The sequence below is a fragment of the Mustela lutreola genome, chromosome 13, assembly GCF_030435805.1.
Source record: "Mustela lutreola isolate mMusLut2 chromosome 13, mMusLut2.pri, whole genome shotgun sequence".
In the NCBI taxonomy this organism is placed as follows: domain Eukaryota; kingdom Metazoa; phylum Chordata; class Mammalia; order Carnivora; family Mustelidae; genus Mustela; species Mustela lutreola.
Genome location: NC_081302.1, coordinates 27,206,357 through 27,227,852, shown reverse-complemented (window position 1 = coordinate 27,227,852; position 21,496 = coordinate 27,206,357). Strand labels below are relative to the sequence as shown.

At 35.4% G+C, this 21,496-nt stretch overlaps 1 non-coding gene across 1 annotated transcript; it reads right to left on the bottom strand.

The window, feature by feature from the left end:
* Positions 1-21,148: 21,148 nt before the first annotated feature.
* LOC131814196 (U6 spliceosomal RNA) lies at positions 21,149-21,256 on the bottom strand. Its single transcript, XR_009347195.1, has one exon. It is a non-coding gene; the product is annotated as a U6 spliceosomal RNA (small nuclear RNA).
* Between the last annotated feature and the right edge of the window lie 240 nt (positions 21,257-21,496).

Genomic DNA, 21,496 nt, shown 5'->3' with positions numbered 1-21,496 from the left:
GCTATAAAACTGTAATATTTAAATGTTTACAGGTCAACCTTCCCCATGGGAATGACAACCTGACAAACAAGTGCTTTGCTCTAGTCCTCATTGTGGAAGAAACAGCGCACAGTTTATAAATATTTTATAAACTAATCATGAAATAAATGACACATTTTACTATTAGTCATTACTTTGTTCCTGTGTGTTATTTTTCAATAGATTGGAAAAACAGTATGTCTTTCAGCCAGAAAATGTGAGATGTATTCTGACATTATTTATGATATGCCTCCATTATTCCTCACCAAAATATCTGAAACCATTTTCTTTTTACCTGAGTTCTTATTTTCACATAGGCAAGTTTTCATTATCACACACTGTTGCCCATTTACCACCTGAAGATTACACACATTATTTTGAAAAATGTCCATTTTGTAATCACTATTCTCAATCTGTAACATTTCAATGATACCCATTTGATCATAATCATTTTCCTATGTTAGAATTTCTGGAACACTTTGTTTCTTAATTTGAAACAGTGCTATATAAATCATCTTGGGCAAAACAACAAACAGAAGCAAAAGCATTCCTCTGATCTGTGCCAACATTCCCATGGTATCACTTCTGAGAAAAACCTTCTTGCTTATTTTTATTTAGTTGCCTTCCTAATTATCTGTTTTGTAATTGGAGCATTAGTCCCCTTTCTTTTAAAATATAAATTTGATTAAGTTGGCGATTTTACTGACATATATTTGATTTGGTTTTCTTATGAGGTGAAATTTTTTGGTAAGAAAACAATAAAATGCTAGTTTCTGATATCTAGCTGTTCAATTCCCATGTTTTCTATCTCTGCCAAAGAGCAAAATGGTTCAGCTATTGGGAAAAAAATGTAAATATTATCCCAAGTAATTATTTTCCTGTCTTAAATTTCAGAATCACTGAAGATATATTTATATAAGTCTCACAGAATTTCCACTATGTTTGATGGTTCCTTTGACAAGACAATTTTCTACATAGAACACTTTTACCTGGTATAACAATGACTCTTCAAGCTCTATTATGATTTTCTTTTTATTGATCTAGCAATGGCATTCTTTCCATATGATAATACTATTGGTTCTTTGTAGAATTTTTAAAAAAGTGGATATATTAAGGAAGTAAACAGAATAAACCTCAAAAATGAAAATAAATGGTTTCTTATTTATTTGCTAATATTAGCTAGTTTTTAGATCTCCCATCTATCAACTAACAGGGAGACTGTTTCCCTTGAGAACACGTTCTGTGGTGTTCTAAAAGAATATGAAATAAACATTCTTTCCAGTGTTTTTTCTAAGTAGACCTACAACCATTTACCAACATAAATATACAACGGGGAAAATCATGAGGACTCCTTGGATACTGGTGCAATCTGAAACTGGTGATGGGCGATGTGAAATGCCATCATGGTCTCTCAGTCAGAGTAGAGTTATAAAGTACCCCTGTCCAATGAAATCTTGACTCAAGTCCATCTCACAGTCATTCCAGTGAATGCACAGACATAACTGTGATATTGGAACTTGTTTTCAAAATTTTTGTAAGATTTTATTTATTTATTTAACTTATTTATAGTGTCCATGATTAGTGGGGGGGAGGAGCTAAGGGGGAGGGAGAGAGAATCTCAAGCAGATTCCACCTAAGTGCGGAGCCCAAGCTGAAGCTCAATTTCACAACCCTGAGATCATGACCTGAGTTGAAATCAAGAGGATGATGCTTAACTGACTGAGCCAGCCAGCCTTCCTCTGATACTGTGATTTATAGTAAGAAATATATATGTGGTCTTCTTTCCTATTTCTGGCTCCTTAAAAGCCTTGGAATTTCCTAGGGGATGAGAGCCATAAAGGGGTCTTTTTTAATGTTAATGAAGCAACTTTTGGATAAACATCTAGGATGGCAGCTCATCAACAGAGGATGAACTTTCAAACTTTCAGTCCCACTCCCTGACCTCCAGAGAGGGAAGAGGGGCTACAGTTTAAGCTCAATCACTACTGGCCATTTAGTCAAGCATACCTATATAATGAAACCTCTATAAAAACCCCAAAGGATTAAAGACCTCTGGGATGGTGAATGTGTGGCGATTTGGGAAGACTGGTGCTCAGAAAGGGGATGGAAGCTTTGTGCCCTTTCCCTATATCTCACCCTATGTATTTCCTCATCTGGCTGTTGATTTTTAAGTATTCTTTAATATCCTTTGTAAATCAGTAATCTAGTGAGTCAATAGGTTTCCTAAGTTCTATAAGGTGGTCTAGAAAATTAATTGAACCCAAGAAGGGCATCATGGGAACCATCAATCTATAAGTGGTTGTTGGTCAGAAGCACAAGGAACAAACGGGTCTTCCAACTCGCATCTCAAGTTGGGTGTGTGTGTGTTGCAGGGGCGAGGGGAGGGAAGCAGTCTCATAAAACTCAACCCTGGATCTTTGGAATCTGATGCTGTTCCCAAGTAGACAGTGTCAAAAGTAAGTTGAATTGTAGGACATCCAGCTAGTATCCAGAGCTTTGCTTGTTGTTTGGGAGAAATCCCAAGCCCACCAAAACAGAATCTTGTCATCACAACCACTTCCACTACTCTTAGGTTATTCCTTGTATTTGATAACAATATCAGAATAATCATATCAAACAATTGGCTGAACACTTGCACAGTTCCCCTAATTTGTAGTAGAAAGGAATAAGGGACAAGTCTTGAAAATCCCTCTCATTCCTACCCATCCATTTCAGCCAAGGCACTAAACCAGAAGTCATGCTATGTATACTTGGTGAAATGGCAGAGATTATGAAACCCCCAAATACTTAAAGAAGATACAATTTCCTGTCCTATTATATATGCCTTTGTTCATTTTTCTGTTCTCCCCCTTTTTGGCGGGGGAGGTGCAGTATGATAGATTATTCTATATCAAGACCGCTTTTAGGCAACCAACTTGAGCAATGGAAACCCGAGTCAGGTAGAAGAGCGCATAGTGACTCCTAACCCTCTGGCTGAATACAAACAGGACCATTAGGCAACCCACCTCAAAATATCCATAAGCCCTAGCTGACCTGTGGGTTATACCTGGATACAGGTACCAGAAAGGGCCAATTCCATTCATTCCTATACATCCTCAGCTTCTCCCTTAACAACAGCTCCCTTGCACTGTGGCAATCAGTCGTTCCCCTCCTGTCCTGCATGCTGCTCCCTTGAAAAGTATCCAATAAACTTCTATCTCATTTGTTCAGCCTTGGGTGAAATCTTTCATGGCTTGCTCCTCCACCCTCTACCTGATCGGGTCACCTCACATTTGGTGCTCACCCCTCCTCTGATCAGAAGACTGCCACATACTACATTATCTTAAATTTAACCAAGTGGAAGGCTCAATTCCATTTGTTTTGCCAGATGTGGCATCTTTATTGGAACAGATCCACACAGCCCCTGGCAATTGTTATGCAGCTATTAATCTAGTGAATGCATTCTTTTCAAACCCCATTAGTAAAAAGGATCAAAATCAATTTGCTTTTATGTGGGGTGGACAGTAGTGCTTTATCAATTTCTTATCCTTAGGCTTTGGCAATGCTTCTTCAGGTCATTGTTAACCTTGATCATCTTGACATGAGAATCATCATGCTGATACTATATACTCTGTCACCCAGATACAGCTACACAGTATATTGGAACGGCCTATGAAAGGCCAAGCTAAACTGTTACTTTAGGGATGGAATCATGCAGAACTGAGGCACCCACTGTCCACCAGGATCTAGTATATGCTTTGACCAAATGGCCAATACACGTTACAATGTTTCTAATATCTGGAATAGCCAAGTCTGGAAACACAGAGGTAAAAGCAGGATTGGCCACTTTCATTTACTGCCAGTAACCCACTTGCCAATTTTGTGCTTTATTTCCCTGCATTATTGGGCCTTATCTTACTAGAGATTTTAATTCTTGAATTTGGAGTAAGGCGTCACATTACAAGGAACACAGAATAATTCCAAAAACTGAACTAATTAACTATTACCTAGACACTTTTGACTTCTTACCCTGGTGGGTCATAAGGATCCACCAGGGAAAGAAGTTATTATGCTGATAACTGACAACTAAGAAGGGAAAATTCACACTAATCATCATGAGAGGCTAAGGATACTGAAACACAATGGGGTTAAGGAGGAGTATGCCTAAAATCTATGAAGTTTACTGTGTGAAGACTTGGTTTTCCATCTCATTAATAACTACAAATGGGCAACTGCAGAAAATGGGATCTAAGAAAGATAAGACAGTTAAGGGTCTAGTTTTCTCCCACCAGGAAAATAATCCAGACCAACTGAAGCACAGAACAAGAGAAAAAACGAGCTGGAATGGATAATTGAAGAAGAAAATGATGGAGTACCAATTATGGACTTGGGACTGGCTATAGCAGTGGGAACCAAAGCTCACTGATAGAGACTGAGACAAATGGATTTGTATTTTGCCTCTCAGGAAGGTAATGAAAATATGTGGGTTTTTTTTTCACCAAAAGAGATCCATATTATAGAGTGGGTGCTAGGTATTAGAAGGCATGAAGATTAAAAAAAAAAAAAAAAGAAGGCATGAAGGTTCATTCCTGTTGCCAGTGCAGACTATATAAGCAATTTTTATGAACCACCACAGATCCTCTTGGAACTGGAACACCTGACAAACTGTGTCATCCTAGCTGTCGTGGAGAATGACCTCCTGTGCATAATCATCAGTACCATGTCTCTTGCCCATGTTACACATACTTATGTTGCAATACTGAGTTTTCTCTTTAACACAGTCATAAGATACCATTGGACATACATTGTGCTCATGCATTTACAACCAGAATTGCAGAAAAGTTATCTCAGAGAGAAAAATATTTGATCAGTGCAACACTGGAGTCACAAGATAAATTATTTCTCTCTTCCTTCTCATGGAAATAATTTCCAGAAATTAACATGACTCCCCAGATAAAGTTTCTGAGATGTTTAGTTATAAGTTACACAGATTAAAAAGTGGTAGTCAGCTCAATATGTACCTCCAAAACTGTTTCCCTTCTTTCTCAGTTTTACTACCTCTTTCAATCAGTCAAAACTTCATTCTTGGGCTCCATACCTCTTTACAAAGTATTAACTTACATAAGATTCTCCTCAGACTATATTTTCAAGGGCACCCATTCTAAGACAAACATCCATCAATGCACCAGTTCTCTTTCTGAGTAAATATCCATCTCGTACACATTTTTCAGATTTTGTAGTTCCTTCCTCTGTGCCTCCACTTCCCCCTTTTAGTCAATTCAGAGTGCCTTGAACTCTATCTTGTTTGTCATAATTTTGTCTATTCTTGGAGGCCTTAAATGATTCCCTTTGTGATCTCTTACGTTATTCTTTCAAAATACTTTTCAGAACATATTTAAAAAATTTTATAAATTGCCTTGATATCCTATTTTTCTATCTATATTTTGAGTTTATCAAACCTTAGGATTATATCTTTTTCTCCTTTCTGGTATTCATCACACCTATTAACAGTCTCATAAAAGTATAGTTTGAATGTTTATTTTGATTCTAATTTGTTTTCTTCTATGTAGTCCCCCTCACCACTTTCTACCCCATTCCAGCATGGTAGCAAGTCCTCTGATCCTCTTGTATCTCACAGAATATTAATTAATGTTTAAAATATTTTAAAGCTTTCCTTTCCTTCCCTTTTCCCATTTAATTCTCATTTTGTGGGACATTACCTACAAAATAAGAGAGCTTTATTTTTTTCCTTAGAACATTTTTTAAAATAGGAAGAAAGATGCTATATTTCTATTTTATCTCTTTTTTTTTTTTTTGAAAGATTATTGAGATCAGATAGGCTTGTGATATCAATGACTCAGGCTCTATTTTATATTCACCTGCTAAGGAGGTAGAAAGGCCTCAGAGGGGATGGCACAGAATACATCCTGTTAGATTGTACATTAAACTTCAGGGGTAATAGGATCAGTCTAAAATTTTGTGCATAATAGTCCCACTGAAGCAATACTTTCCAAATTATTGCATAGGCCCCAGGGAGGACAAAGGAGTTCTAATAGTAACACTGTGTTTTCCAGCAAGCATGCAAGATTAGAGTTCAACGTGAAGTTTATGAGATTAAATAAAAAATTAGAATTTGACATTTGTTTGTCCCCCAGCTTACAGAGTAAGAGTCTTGCCCATAAGACTCAAAAAAGGCAATGAATTGATTGGTCATACATCCCAGGTATCATCTTCAACAGTCATTCTTCCTTTGTCTCCTCCCCACGGGCCAGTCTTTTTACCAGCTTCAACAAGTTATTTGTTTGCTGTAAGGCTCTGAATAATGTGGAATCTTTTCAGACTACCACTTTAAAGTACAGAGTACCTTTTTTCCCCTTAAAATGTGCATTTACTTTTACCCTTTCATTTTCTATTATCTTTTTATCTAGATAGGTGATATAGGTCCATTACTATAGTTTGAAATCAAAATTTGATTCATAAGACCACTTTCCATCCTTCATATCCCCTGTTACTAGCACGCTTGGGTGGCTCAGTTGGTTGGACGACTGCCTTCAGCTCAGGTCATTGCATTGGGCTCCCAGCTCCATGGGGAGTCTGCTTCTCTCCTGACCTTCTCCTCACTCGTGATCTCTCTCACTGTCTCTCTCTCAAATAAATAAATAAATAATCTTTAAAAAAATTTAAAATCAATTAAATGTCATAATGTGTTTTTCCCATATTTATAATTTCTCTTTATCAGATATTTAATTCTACAAATCTCTTATTTTCACACAGCTTCTTACAGCACACGAAGCCATATGGCTAATGTAGACACAGGGAGTACTTTCTATCCAACAGCATTTGCAATATTTCTTCCAAAAAACACATCAAACTATCTTTAGTTATTTAGTTATTTTAATAAATTATTTGGAATTAGGCAGATTTTTTTAAAGGCAGAATATATAATTATCTCTGGAATTTATACAAGTATTTAATGTTCAAAATTTGAAGTTGTAGGAAGCAAAAAAAAAAAAAAAAAAAAAAAAGAGATTTTTCCTGAGATTGAAAATTTGAAGTCTATAAAATTTTAAGTTTGTAGTATGTATATGGGAACAATATAATGCCAAAGTCCTGACACTTGTATTTCTCAGCAATTCTAATTCTTTTTAAAATTATAAAGTATTATTTTGAGATCTCTTATGGGTTTGGTTAATCTGAATCTATTCATGTTGAATATATTTTCAAGTTGTTGTGAACTCAGGATGTAAGAATAAAAGCAAGTGTCTGGAGCTGTACTATTTTTTAGATGTCATCACTGGGAAAAATTAAAACTAGCATCGTATAAACAATTTGTATTAGTTATCTATTTCTGAATAATACATTACCTTAAAACTTAGAGATAAAAGCAATGAGCATTTGTTATATCATAGTTTCTGTGTATCAGGGATCTGGACAAAGCTTAGCAAAGTGTCTCTGGCTCAAATTCTCATGTACTTGTGCTCAAAGTGACAACCAGGGACATAGCCTCAACTGAGGGCAGGTCTGGAAGAGGCTAACTAACTCCAGGGCTCAGTCACATGGCTATTCGCAGTATTTATTCCTTGTGAGCTGTTAGACTGAGGGCCCCTTTCCTCATTGGCTATAAGACAGAGGCTTCCTCTGGTCCTTGCCCTATGGCCTATCAATAAGGCAAAATAGGGCAGCTGGCTTTCCTTAAAGAAAGTGTGTGTGTAAGAGAGACAGCAGTAACTCAGACTTACTGTATAGTCTTTGTGTAACTCAATATTAGTAGGGACATCCAAACTTTTGCTATCTTCCATTCATTAGAAGTATTAATAAATCCAACACATACTCACAGGGAAAGGATTACCCAGAGCTGGATAAATATGATGAGGCAAGATCATTGGAGGCCATCTTAGAGATGCCTCCCATACAACTGTTAAAATTGTCTTTTGCTCAACTATTATAGATATAATGCAAAACCACAAATAATAATATCTTAAAGCAGGAAAGGTACACAGATTATTTTATGATAATGTTACTGTTTAATGTCCAAAAAAATCATTTTTTCCTCAAATACAGATTCTTTACATCTTTTGGGAATTGGGGGTTGGGGGAATACTAGTGATGGAAATTAAGTGTTGGAAAGAGAGAAATTTATAAAAAATTCTGAAATAAAATGTGTGAGTTGTGGAAAATAAGTCATAATTCTATTTTATTCAACCACTTTTACTGAGATTAAATTAATACTTATTACTGCCATATTGCTTGTAATATACAGATTCTAGTGAAAGAATACTTTTACTTCTATCATTCTTTTTAGCTTTGGGAAAAATGTTTATCCTCTGCTAATTAATCAGTGAAATATAGCTGCTTGAAGACTATACAGGATTTGGGGAACATTCTTAGATTTAAAAAAATTGCATCACAAATTTCACACAAGAGGTTTTGCCAAATTTTGTTGAGTGAGTTACTAAAGGAATGCTCGATTATTAGTATGGCCTTCCAATATTTCAATATATCATAATACAATTTTTCACATAAAACAACTGTTATAAGCTTGTTTTTTTTTTCATATGATCAGATGCAGTCATATTCAGGTTTTGAAAAAAATTTTTTATCATCTTCTTGTAGTCACACAGTTATTTATTCTGTGGAAAACTTGGGACTGAAGCCTGATTGTGCATGATAATTTGAACATAAAATTGCCTAAATAAATGTATTTTTTTTCTGAACCATGACACAGCTGCCAACTATTTTAAATGAATGTTTATAAATTTAGAATATAACAAACATATTTTTAAATTATTATTACACTCATTGTATTATAAGAGCGTAACTGGCATGTAGGCAAGAATACTGCAGCCAAATCATCTCTGGACTGAAGTGTTTGGTGCCTGTCGAATGCTAATGGGCATTTGTTCTGTGCCCAGGATCTCCACGTTCTGTAATTTTCTGTGCAAATGAGCCATGGTGAATTGCACAGTTCAGTGCTTTGGTAGCCCCTTATTTGTCTGCAATCATAGAGGCATAAGAAGTGCCTTAAAATATGCTTGGAAAAATATGCTAGGATATTTTCACTGAGGGCCAAAAAATATGTGTTCTTGCATTTACTTATCATGTTGATAGAATGGAATTTTAAGAAACATTTACAATATTGGAGCTTTTGGAGATTTGATTCTAATGTTTTTGCCATAAAGAGTTTATTTTCTTTATTTAAATACTACACAACTTTATTTAGGACTAACATAAATTTGTAAGAGAAGATAATGGATATTTAATATGCAATAATAAACTGTAATACGTTTGTTGACAGGAAACATTTTTCAATAATCTTCATATTGCCTAATCAAGGAGATAATCATTTTTATCACATGCTGCCATCATTTGGTTTATGGAGAAAGAAGTATTGAGGGTCCAGGTGTTGTCCTCAAGTTAACTTAAAGTTATGATGTAAACACTAACTTGTTTTTCACACTCATTGTCCAACCATTCATGATTTCTCGCCACAATCTACCTTCAAGCCCATTTATGTTCAGGATTTCACATGTCACTTGAGTTTCAAAGTGTCAACTTTCAGCGTACTCTTCATATATTTCATGAGAGAAGTGAGAAACATGACCCATTTTTGTAAAATTTCAAAACAGCAGAAATATAGAACAATTCAAGGACAAACAAATTGCTGCTAATGTTCTCTGAAATACTTTGCAATAATAACCACAACCGTCGTGCATGTCATATGCACTGTTTTATTCATGGACTATTCATGGCCGCTAGAAGCCACTGGTTATAGATTTTGAAATTTACATTGTTGGGCATATACACCTCACTCAATGTACTACACAGGACATTTGAAGAAGCTAAGGCTACTATTGTGAAGCTAAACAAGTAAGACCAGACTTAAGAGTGCTCTGGTAGTCTGTTTTCAACATTCCTTGAGGATGTGATGGCTGCCTATCTTCCTCACTACAAATGACACAAAACTTTCAGATAGTCATACAAAATATTCTCTGGTCGCCTGTCAGGCTAAAAGGTCAAAACATCTCAGTGTTTACTTTTTAATGCGTGTTACCTACCAGAATATTTGCATTTCAAGATGCAATATTAAGTGATATTGAGAAGATATCTCTATAGAAGTGCCTGGATGGTTGAGTCAGTTAACTGTCTGCCTTCAGCTCAAGTTATGATGCCAGGGTCTTGGAATCAAGCCCCTCCTCAGGCTCCCTGCTCAGTGGGGAACCTTCTTCTCCTGCTCCCTCCCCATCTGCTGCTCCCCCTACTTGCTTGCTCTCTCTCTCTCAAATAAATAAATAAATTCTTTTAAAAAATGAAAAAAGAAAAGAAAAGATCTTTGCAAAAAAGAACTCTGTCTTCTAATGGCAGACATTCAAAACTATGAGACATGGCTTGGGAGAGGTACCACTCAAATTATATTACAAACCACTACTATAATAATGACCACTACTCTATTCCCTATTTCTAAAATGCCTATTTTACATGCATATAAGGAGAATGAAGTAATTTAATGAAAGAGTTAAGACTTTGAAGTTGTTTTAATTTTTGTATTTAATTTTTTAAATTTTATTATTATTTTTAGAGAGGGAAAGAGAGGAGGGTGAGGTAGGGCAGAGGGAAAGGGAAAGACAGAATCACAAGCAGGTTCCATGCCCAGCATGGAGCCCGACGCAGGGCTCAATCTCACATATATGATATCATGACCTGCACTGAAATCAAGAGTCAGGTGCTTAACTGGCTGAGCCACCCAAGCACTCCTGAAGTAACTTTTAAAGCATTTCTAAAAACTAATCTGTATTCTGATAATTCAAAATTCAATTTTTGGGTTATAATTCAGCTTCATCCATTATTATTAAGAACCTAGTTTCTGGGTTTAGATTTTGCCCTGCAGTTTGCTATTCTCAAAGCTTGGGCAGCCTGCCTTTGGTTCCTTCCATTGCTGCCAACTAGACTCCACTTCTGTTTCTTTTCCCCCAGAGAGAAACATAAACTTCCTTGTTAAGACTCCTGTTCTATCTTAGCTTTCCCAAGAGTAAGAGTATACTCCTGGTTTATACTTTTGTTTTTTTTTAATGATTTTATTGACTTATTTGAGAGCGAGTGAGAGAGAGAAAATAGACTCTCTGATGAGCAGATAGCCCAATGCAGAACTTGACCCCATGATCCAAGATCATGACCTAAGCCAAAGGTAGATGCTTAACCCACTGAGCCACCCAGGCATCCCTGCCTTATATTTTTGAATGATATTTCAGTGATATCAATTTGTCTACCAGCTATCCCTTAAGATTCCTCTTGAAATGTTATAGTTGGGGAGACATGTGCTAAAGGATTACTATATTTTACTGCTGGGGAAGTTCATCTTAGTCTTCTCCCCAAAGTATCATTAGAAAGAGATGGCAGTTACCCATGCAAAAGCTGTGGACACCCAAGTCAGTCCTCTCTGGATCACACATAACTATATATTATCTTACAAACTTTCTCCTTAACACATATGGTCATCAACAAGTACTTTCTGGCTTTGTATCTGCATGTTAGAATCTATTTGAGGCCATGTGCTATGCATGTCTTTTTTTTTGAAACAGACAATCCACCTAGCGCCTTAGCATCTGATTTTACTACATCATGCCAAAATTCTGCATAGTAAGATAAATACATATTTATTTTTAGATATTTTAAATTTTTAAATATTTATAATTTTTATATTTTCAGTTAGCATAAAAGTATGTGATAAATAACTGATGTCCTCCCAAAAAGATGGGAAGTGGTAGAATAGCGAAAAGGCAGGCTTTTTGAAGTCAGACAGAATTTGTAAAATGCAGCTCACTTTGTGCCAGTTATTTAAATCACCTGAGTTTTATAAATCAGCATAATTATTCCTTACTTATTGAGTTATTAAAGAAGCTGATGCATGTAAAGAATAAGTCGAGTTGAGTGGTCTTTTTAGAGACCAAAATGTTTATCCATTTTTACTTTCACTTTCCCTAGATTATTTCCACGGTAATTTCATTGGTTAGGCTGATTGACCATGCATAGGTAGGGTGCACTGTTTTAATCATTAGTAAACACATTTCAGAAGACAGCATTCAGAAGGGATGATCAGCTAGCCAGATACTTTACACTTTAGCTCTTATTTTCTTATTTTCCTCCCCCTCCCTCTCTCTCTCACTGGGTTAAATAGAAAACCCCCCAAATTGTTTTCATTTTAGGTTTCCTCTTTCACGTCTTAAGAAATAACTCCTATTCTACCCCACATCAAACACTGACATTTGGGATGCTGAAACCATTACCGGTCACTCTTACTTCTTCCCACACATTCCGAAACAGTCCAGATCCATTTACTTGTAAGTAACAGATGCTTCCTATATCCTCCCCCTGAGTCTTTCCCCTCCTGCCTTTTATATGATCTCTTCTTCTCTGAGGAAGTAAGCAGAACTTCCACACAGACCATGGAAAATCTCTGCACATCTGTTCCTGCCTATTTTCTTACTTGGTAGATAATCTTTTAGAAGATCTATACTATAGCTTGCAAAAATTCTGGTAGATAGGCCTCATTTTCGTTATTGATATCTTCACATGTATAAGAAAAAGGAATTTAAAAATATAGATGTAAATTTCCAGAAGACCTATTTCTCAAACATGAAAAGTATCTCCTATTGACCTAAAAATACCTGTCCCTGCTTAGGTGACACTGCACTAAATCTTACATGTAAGAAACTTATTCTCATAATTTTGCTTCAGAAACATGTTTCCCGCAATTAAAATATCCCAGATCACTTGTGTTTAATTCCTCAGAGAGTTTGGGTTAACATTCTTTTATTATAAACAAAACACAAACACAAAAACTTAGCTTAGATTTAATGGAAGACCAACCCAGTTCCATTTCTTTTCACATCTGATTTCTGGTACTTTAATTGTCTTTATAAAAATTTAAGGAATAACAAATATTCATCACTATTAATGATCTGTATTGATTTACATATACATAGACGTAACATTTTAAAGCACTTCTTGAATTAACTATCTTAATTTAAAATAGCAAGGCAAGAAAGAATGTCTGATAGTCCTTAACACCTATTTGGAAAGTGTCGTCAGTATCATTATAAATGCTCTGTATATTTCTTTAGTATTTTCTAAGCATGAAATACATTTAATGTTTCCTATTCTGTAAAGTCAACTAGAAAACACTTAAAAAGGATAATCTGCTGTGTAGTGAAATGAATGATACGGGAGACATATATGAAGTTTGACATGGATATCTTACATCTCACTTTAGCAGTTAACAGTATTTGTGAATTTACTGCAGGCAAAATTCATCCTAACTCATGCATCCCTTTGTTGGTAATAAAGTTTTTGTGTTACATGACTACTATATATGTCAAACTTGTAAATCTGATGTATCAGCATGGAAATGTCTTTGCATTTACTAAATCTGGGGAAATAAGGTTGTGATTCATAAAGTACCGCTTCATCAAGAGGACATTTGCTTTCCATCAAAGGCAAGACTACTGTAGTACTACCTGTTAGGAAAGAATTCAGATATTCTACGGCAAACAGTTGGCTTTTTAATATTTTTTCTGACCTCTTTTAAATTATTAAATAAGACACTTTTGACTTATATAGAATTATAATTAAGGGTTCAGACATAAGCTCTGACATGCTTTTTGGAGATAGGTTTTTTTTTTTTAGCACACTTTCTATAATTCATGATTTTTTTTTTTTTTTTTTTTTTGAGAGACAGAGAGTGAGTGCAAGCATTGGCAGGTGGGCAGGGTGGAGAGGCAGAGGGACAGGGAGAGAATCTCAGGCAGACTCCCCACTGAGCATGGAGACCAACGTGGGGCTCAATCTCACAACCTTGAGATCATGACCTGAGCCAAAACCAAGAGTCAGACACTCAACTGACTGAGCCACCCAGGCATCTCAATACATGATAGTTTTTAAGAGGGTCATATTCTAGTAGAATATGCTGATAAATACAATACACATTTATTGAGCAAATTTAATTAAAATGAAAATACAAATAATTCTTTGTAGCCTAAAATAAAACCGGTACATGTAGTATCTCCGTTATATTATCAGCAAATTTCTAGTTTCCTACGAGCAGTAAGTCATTGTGTTCTATTAAGAAAATAAATGTCTTAGTCTGCCTTAGTTGTTCAAGAAAACATTCTGGAAGGATGGATGGATGAATGAGTCATTGAATGAATGGATCACTGGATGGATGGGCTGGTCAACAGAAAGATGAGAGCGTAGCACCTGGGTGGCTCAGCCAGTTAAGTGTCTGAGTCTTGATCTGAGCTCAGGTATTGAACTCAGGGTCATGAGTTCAAGCCCCATGTTGGACTCCATGCTGGCCATGTAGTCTACTAAGAAAAGAAAAGAAAAGAAAAGGAAAGGAAAGGAAAGGAAAGGAAAGGAAAGAAAAGTGAGTGGCACAATAACTTATTGGGTTTTAGTAAAAACCTAATGAAAGAAATACTCAAAGTTTGCTTTTTTTTAAGTCTAGGAATCCAGAAGACAATTTTTCCTAAAAATGTGTGAATTTCTACTGTTAGTGTAACATTAGTCAAGAATATTTGCTATCCCACAAAATTCTCACTTGTATAGTTAATGGCTCTATCACAAACAAAAACACTTGTGCAAGAAACAGGTTCTGATGACAAATCTCAATCTATCTAGCCTTTCTGTTTGCTCATCCTAAAAACCGGTCTGACTAAATTTGAATTCTCTCAAAATTAGTTTTGAGACAAGTATTTCCATACAAGGGGTTTCTTTGGAATGTGATCCCAGGAAATGTCAGGAAAAAGGATAAGGAAAAGGGAACATTTTTTTTTTTTTTTAAAGATTTATTTATTTATTTATTTGACAGAGAGAAATCACAAGTAGGCAGAGAGGCAGGCAGAGAGAGAGAGAGGAGGAAGCAGGCTCCCTGCTGAGCAGAGAGCCCGATGCGGGACTCGATCCCAGGACCCTGAGATCATGACCTGAGCCGAAGGCAGCGGCTTAACCACTGAGCCACCCAGGCGCCCAGGAAAAGGGAACATTTAATGTTGCCTAAAGGGCAGTGTTCCACCAAGTTCTCTCTCTGGACAACTGGAGTTTAATCTTTCTGTGAATCTTGCTACCATTATCAAGAATACAGTTTTCAGAAATAGACCACCAAAGAGCGGAGCAGCTTACAATACAAATCAACCCACCAACCCTGCCATATGTCTATTGAGAGCTCTTTCTACTAGGGAACATTCCCTCCCTAGCATGTTAGGTTTTCCACCTTTGGGGACCAGACACAGTGGCCAGAGAAAACCTTCATGCATTTGGGAGTTCTCTGAGTTACAAGATGTACTGGAATGCACAGAAATACTACATGCTGTGGGGATCTTAGCAAGGCATCTAAAAGTAAGATAGTGATCAGGAACAGATATGGTTTCTGCCCTCACTGGACTTATAGTCTAGTGGGCAAGATGAACAAAAACAGAATTTCCTAAGTACTATTTTAAAACTGTGCTAAGTGCTAGGAAGAAGTACATGGCATTATGAGAACATATGTGTTTTTAATAACTGAAAATTTGTGCTAGTGTTGATTAACCATCACATAAATAAAATGTTACACAAAACAGTACAATGTTGTGAAGTATCAAGACCATCCATTGATTTCTCAAGCTTTTTCCTCCATAGCAAATAATTTTATTAGCTTGTTTCTTGATTCTGCTAGGAAGTAATTATTTCCTTATTCTAATCCAGACATATTTATCTACATATTTATGGCTGGTTATGAAGCCTTACACATGGAGGTGACATAAGAAGCCCTGTCAGAAAGTAAAAGGCTAGACATAGTTTTCACTTGCCAGAATTTGAATTAATTCCCTAAGCCATATACCCATCCATTAGGAAAAAGTGGAAGAATTATTCACTGAAGATGTTTCCGACAAACTACTGACCAACCATTTGGTTATTTCCAAGCGATGATAAGCCAGGTACAACTCCTAGTGTTAGAAATGATTCTAGCCTTAAAAATACAATAAAATAAAAACAAAACAAAACAAAATAACACCAGAGAAAGAGAGAGACAAATCAGGGATTGCATTCTTTGGTATAGATATATACCACAAAATTAGGCCAGGCAAACCACTAAACAACAAAAAGCAACAACAACAATATCTGTGATGGGGAATCTGTGTTCAGAGTTGCTAGAATATAACATTGAAAATGTCCATTTTTCAACTAGCAATTACAAAATATGCAAAGAAATAAGAAGGCATAACTCATGAGAAAGCAGTCAATAAACACTTCCTCTCCATGGACTATAAGGTTGATCTTAGCAGAAAAAGCCTTCAATGTAGCTATTGTATATGTGTTCAAAGATCTAAAGAAAACCATATTTAAAAATTAGCCAGAAGGTAGATCAATAAAAATTAATCAAGTAAAGAAAAAAGGACACAAGAATTTTTTTTTAAAGAGTGTTAGATGAAAAAAGGGGACATTTTATAATGACTCTGTATATGTCAACAAATCAAGAAGATAAAACAAGTATTAACCTATCACATCTAACAACAGATCCACAAAATAAATCAAGCAAAAACAAAATTTAAGAAACAGACAACATTCATAGTTGGCAATCTGCATACATCTTACTCAGTTTATACAGCTGAAAAGATTACTAGTTAGCAAGGATATGGTAGATTCAAACTCCATCAATCTGACCTAACTGAAGTCACCTCTACCTAACAGTCAACCCTCTACCTAACAGTAAAACAGTACATTGGATTTTCAGCTGGGCATATACATTCTCCAAGATAGACCTGTGTATTCAAACACTCTGTAATATGTTTAAAAGAACTGAAATCGTTTAAGATGTTTTAAAAATGAGAAGAATTTAGAAATTAAGAACAAATAAATATGGGAAATCCATTAATGTGGGGAATAAACAAACACATGTTGACCAAATAAGAAATCACAAGAGAAGTCAGAATATATTTTGAACTAAGTAAAAGAAAAAGAGACATATCCAAATTTATGGAATGTAATATAAACTATAAAATATAACAGAATATAAACCATATTCACAAACTTTTAGCTAGTCTGACCAAAAAATAAAAAAGACAAAAATTACAAAAAGGAAGCCTGAAAGAGGCTCCACTATTCACAGTATCACTCTCGACAGTACAGAAAGTAAAAGGATTATGGTGAATTCCTTTGAACAGTTTTATGGCAACAAACTATACAAATTATATTAAATGGAAAAAAAACCAAATTATATAAAATGGGAAAATGCTTATAAGACAAAATTTACCAAAGCTTCAAGAATAAATATAAAATATTAATAGACCTATTACCAATAAGGAAATATAATTAATAAATAAGAAACTTCTTACAAGGGAAAGAAAGCCCAGACTCAAATGGCCATACTAATTAATACCACCAACCATTTAAAGGAAACAAAACAATTTTTCACAAACTACTAGAACAGAGATGAGCAAACACTTCCGAACTTCATCTGTGAAGCCAGTATTACCCTAGTAACATATATATACACACATATATACTATATATGTTACTATATATACATATATATGTTACATATATGTTACTATATATACTAATATATATAATATATTATATATATTATATAAACATATACACATAAACATATATAAACACATATATACATATATATAATCTCTACCAAACATTAACAATATAAATACAACAAAATATTTTTTTTAAAAGTCAATATCCACGACCAATTGGGATTTACTCCAGCAATAAAATGGTTATGTAACATTTGAAAATCAGCCAGTATCAGGTCCTGTACTGGAGCAAGCTGAGTGCAGAGGATGCTGATTTTAAAGAAGTACCCAACCTTGCATGACCCTGGAGCAATCTCAAAGTTTAAGCCCAAGTGCTTCATCTAATTCACCTCAGCCCAAGCTCTAATCATTATTTTATACTTTATTATTAGAATAAAAGACCAAGCCAAATAATAATCCTGACAGATGTGAGAGAAGAACCAGAGAAAATCCAACACCAAGTGAAAAATAAAAAAATTGTCAGCAGTCTAAGAATAGAAGGAAACTTCCTCAACAATCCAACCTGAAAAGGGGCATCTATAAAAAGCCACAGCTAAAACCATACAGAAACATTCTGCCAGAATTGTAATTCAGTTTAGCAAGGCTACAGATCACAAGACCAATATATAAAAAGCAATCATAATTTTTAATACTGTCAACAATCAGAAATTAAAATTCAAAATACCATTTACAAGAGCATTGCAAATATTAAATATCTGAGGTGAATCTGAAAGATAACCAAGAACCTGTACACTAAAGCTACGAAACATTCTTGAGAGAGAATTTAAAAGATTAATATGGTTAAGATATCAATTTTCCTCAAAATTACCCAAGATTCAATGCATTAGAAACAAAAGCATAGTGTTTTTTTGTTGCTGTTGTTAATAGGCTGATTAAAAAATTCATATGGAAATGCAAAAGAACTACAAGAGACAACATAATTTATAAAAGCACAAAGTCAGATCACTAGCGGTATTTGATTTCCATTTTAATCTCCTAGCTTCGAATATTAACTATATTTCTTTATATAATTTTTTTAGTGATCGCCCTTGAATATTCAACATATATTTATAACTAACCAATATCCACTTTCAAATAATACTCTGCCATATCATGAGTAATGCAGACTCCTTATAATAGAGTATTCTCAATTCCTCCTCTCCATTCTTTAGAAGATTGCCATCATTAATTTCATTATGGGCCACAATCACCTGATGGATTTGTACCATTACTTGAAAAGTTATCTATTACATTAAAAATAGGAAAAATAGAAGATTTTATTTGCCCTCATTTACTCCTTCTGTGACACTCTTCCTTTTCTTATATGGATCTGGGTTTCTGACCTATGTACTTTTCCTTCTCCCTAAAAAACTTTTAACGTTGACTGCAGAATAGGTCTGATAGTGATGAATTCCTTTAGATTTTGGTTGTCTGCTTTATTTCCCCTTCACATTTTTTAAAAATTTAAGTTCAGTTAGCCAACACATAGTATATATTAGTCTCAGATGTAGTGCTCAACAATTTATCAGTTGGATGTAACACGGTGCCCATCACATCACATGCCCTCCTTAATGTCCATCACCCAGTTACCCCATTCTGCCACCTGCCTCCCCTCCAGCAACCCTGTTTGTTTCCTATAGATAAGAGTCTCTCATGGTTTTCCTTCTTCTTTGATGACTTCCCACGCCTTCACTTTTACAGAATAACTTGGATATAGGAAGAATTTTAAGTTGGTGGGGTTTTTGATGTTTGGGGTTTTGTTGTTTTTAATTCCGTATTTAAATATTTTACTTCACTCTCTCCTTGTTTGTATGGTTTCTGATAAAAAGTTTATTGCAATTCTTATCCATTTCCTCTATTAAGGAATGGTATTTTTTTTAATCTGGTTTCTTTCAAGATTTTCTTTGTAGTCACTATTTTCTGTAGTTTGAATATAATGTATTGCCTATCTATATATTTTTTGGATATTTATCCTGCTTAGTATTCCCTGAGCTTCTTGGATCTAAGGTTTGAATCTGCCATTTATTTTGGAATATTCTCTGACATTATTATTCAAATATTTCTTCTGCATATTTTTAACTTTCTTCCTTTTCTGATATGCCAATTATGTATATGCTACACCTTAGAAATTATCCCACAGTTCTTGAATAGACTTTTTTGCTTTACAGTCTTTTTCTTCCTCTTTGCATTTCAGACGGGGTGGTTTTATGGACATATTTTAAAGTTCACTGATTCTTTCCATGGCCATTCCAAGTCTACTGAGGAGCCCATCAAAGACCTTTTTTTATTTGTGCGCAAGTGTTTTTGGCTTTTTGTGTTTCATTTTAGCTCATTTTTTGGAGTTTCCATCTCCTCTTATAGTACCCATCTGCCTTGCTTGCTGTCTGCTTTTTTTCAATTACTATTCTAGCATATTAAGTCATAGTACTTTTAATGTCCCTGTCTGGCAATTACAAGATCTGCAGTATAGCTGCGTCTGGTTTGATGCTTGTTTTGTCTATGAAAACTATATTTTTTTCTTGCCTGTTAAACATGCCTTATAAATTATTGTTGAAAACTGGACATATAAATTGACAAAGAGCAAAATAAATAAAATTTCAGTGTAAGATTCATGTTAATCTGGCAAGGAGTTGGGCTATGTTTAATATTTGCCGTAGCGAGAACTGCGAAAGCTTCAGATTTCTGTAGTGTCCTTCTTTTTGTCTCCCCCATGGTCTTTAGGTTTTTCTAAAAACACCTCCCTAAATATACCTTGTACCTTGCAGCTCTTTTAGCTATAATTCTATGTTATCATGCTGGAGCCCTGTTGTCGTGATGGTAAACAGTAGGTTATGGGTAGCAATCTGTAATCTTATTAAATCTCTGCTTTTTAGTAGAACTTGGTTCCTGGTTTGACCTTCACAAGTGTTTCCAAGCCTTCCACCTCCCTTCCCCTAATTTGAAACAGTTTGGCTAAGTAGGCCTGCAGCTGTAAAATTGTTCTCCCTCCAGGTGGGATAAGGCTCTGATAAAATCTTCCCGCCCTCCTGCCCCCCTACCCCTCCCCAGGGTAGGCCTTTGTTTTGTGGAATTATCTATATGCATTTCAAATGGTAACATTTCTCCTGCCCAGCCAGGAGAAATGTAACCCTTATCCCGGAATAAGGATTTTTCTTTTTTCTTCACTATTAAAATTTAGTGGGTTCCTAAGGGTAAAATCTACAAAATTATGAAGGCCCATCTACTACTGCAGCTTTCACCAGTCATGCTAATCCACCCTCAGCCTCCAGCGAGTCACCAAAGTGACTATGTAAGTTATCCTACCAGTTTATGGTTTCTGTACCTTCTACTCTAGGTAAGCCTGTCTCTGATGTGATTCTCTATACTTGCAGTCTCTCTAGAATTTGGAGTGATCATGTGCCATGTTTATCACAAATTTCCAATGAGTCTAAGAAAGTCACCGAATTTCAATTTAACCTCTTCTCTTGGTGTAAGCTCAAGAGTGCTAATATCCAAGTTCTTTTCATACTGTAGCGGAAACCTGAAGTCACAGATGGATTTTTCTTCTTCAAAATTAAATCAGTGTTTTATTTTTCAACTTCTTAAAAAAATTTAATATGGAATGCTTCACAAATTTGTATGTTATCCTTATGCAAGAAGCCATGTTTATCTTCTCTGTGTTGTTCCAATTGTAGTATATGGGCTGCTGTGGCAAGCACGTGCTCTTTGTTTTATACAATTATGCTGTTTGGGTGAGCAGAGTTTAACAATTCACTTATAGTTGGCTTTGTTTGATGAACAGATGAGAGGTCAGAGGAGAAGAGTTTTCTGTGTTGCCAAAAGTAGAGAAAAGAAGGAAGGCTCATCAGATGAATGATTGGTGGAGCCTGACTGGGCTGCTGCTGAATTTACTTCTCTAAGGAGAAACACTGAGGATGCGATTGGAGATGCTCTGATTC